The sequence below is a fragment of the Rhagoletis zephyria genome, unplaced genomic scaffold, assembly GCF_001687245.7.
Source record: "Rhagoletis zephyria isolate East Lansing unplaced genomic scaffold, Rhagoletis_zephyria_1.1 Rzeph_scaffold_00712, whole genome shotgun sequence".
Taxonomy (NCBI): Eukaryota; Metazoa; Arthropoda; class Insecta; order Diptera; family Tephritidae; genus Rhagoletis; species Rhagoletis zephyria.
The window spans coordinates 151811-153416 of record NW_016157796.1 but is presented as its reverse complement, the minus strand read 5'-3'; the positions used below and the strand labels follow the sequence as shown (position 1 = coordinate 153416).

The 1606-nt window shown below is 34.7% G+C and overlaps 1 long non-coding RNA gene across 1 annotated transcript; it reads right to left on the bottom strand.

Moving 5' to 3' along the window:
* Positions 1 to 231: 231 nt before the first annotated feature.
* LOC108361192 (uncharacterized) lies at positions 232 to 616 on the bottom strand. Its single transcript, XR_001847255.1, has 2 exons — positions 551 to 616; positions 232 to 511 (listed from the first exon to the last, which is right to left on the bottom strand). It is a non-coding gene; the product is annotated as an uncharacterized LOC108361192 (long non-coding RNA).
* Positions 617 to 1606: the final 990 nt, after the last annotated feature.

The following is a 1606-nucleotide window of genomic DNA, read 5'->3' as shown; positions in this document are numbered from 1 at the left end:
TTTTTCCAAAAGGTTTGTGTAACCCAAGGAGCTTAAAAGCAGGTGAGAAATTTGTGGTGGAAAATGGTGCAGTGAAAGGACCCATATATACGAGCGCATTTATTGTGCAGTAGTAGTGTTGTTGTTTGTATTTCACTTAGTTGTGTCCATATATTGCGCACATTAGGCCTGTTCATTTGGCTAATTTTGGGTTTATTTTTTTCTAACAAAATTTTTGTTTATTTTTTTTAGTAGATTTAAATAGAAGGCGTTCTGGAAAAAAACAGGTTCGTGGCGGAACGTAGTGGAGTGAACGAAGCCGAGTTGGAAGCTGGGTATTTTTGTTTATTTGCAAGCGGACGCTTGTGCAAGCGGATCACAGATAAGTCTAGTGTATAAGCGACTAGGGCGCGGAAAAAAAATTAAACAACTAAAAGAAAACCTAAGTGAAAAAAACAATTTCAATTTAATTTTCTTGTGGAAGCGAGCTTTTTTCTTCGTTGAGCTTAGACAAATTTTGAATTAGTAAAGTCTAGATAAGTATTATAATCCAACAAAACAAATTACACACACATATATAGTATATTGCGAAGCGAACTTAAATACTCGCTGAAGTTTAGTTTTTTTGGTACGCACATACATATACTTGCATCAAAATATTAGCCGCTCCTCTTTGCGTCGAAATTTTCTCGCACCCATATTTTCATAATTATATATATATAAATATATATATATATATATATGTACGTACATATATATTTACTATTACTTGTACATATCTAGTCGCCGTGTTGTTTTAGTAGTACGTTTACTTTTTGTTTGTTTTTTTGTGTGGTTAGGCTCTATGGTTATCGCGCGTGTTAGGGTCATTTTGTTGCGGCGGTATAGGGCAAATTACACTCCAGCAGTAAAGAGAGGTATAGGCATTAGAGTAGCAAGTGGGCGCGAACTGGTCGGTAGTAAACGATATCTGGTTTTTATACATACAACGATTTTAAAAGTTTTGTTTTCGCGAGTTTTGATTTTCGGTCGTGTTCTTAAACTGTTAAGTCGTTGTAAATTTTTTTCGGTTTTGTTAATTATTTTTGGAAAATATTGATTTTATTCGAACCTTTTGAAATTTATTTTAAATAATCGATCTCTTGGTTCGGCAACTTATTTCCTACTTAGTTTACCGAATTTTATTTCTCTTTAATTTTCGGTTTCCTGCTTTTACGGTCCACCTTGTCGAGGACATGGACGCCAATCTCATACAGTTTGATTGATTTCATGCCTTTGTTTTTTAAATGAAAAATATAATATGCGTGCGGCTGGCAACCCTAATGCTTTGCTATTGTGAATTATCCGTTGAAATAAACTGCATTGTAATATGTAATGTGCTGATATTGTAAGCGATGACATCGGGTGACCTGTGTTCGCAAGTAACGTAACTTCACTTTTTGTTTAACCATCGCCGCGGCCGCATCGCACTTCCACCTATCTATCGATATTTATTAATTAAGCCACTCGGGCTAAATTGGATTCGTACATTCAACTAACTGTAACCATCAATACGTTCAATAAAACCATTGTGCCGAATTATTTGAATTATACAAAATCCATCAGCTTATTAATTTATTGCGGATCT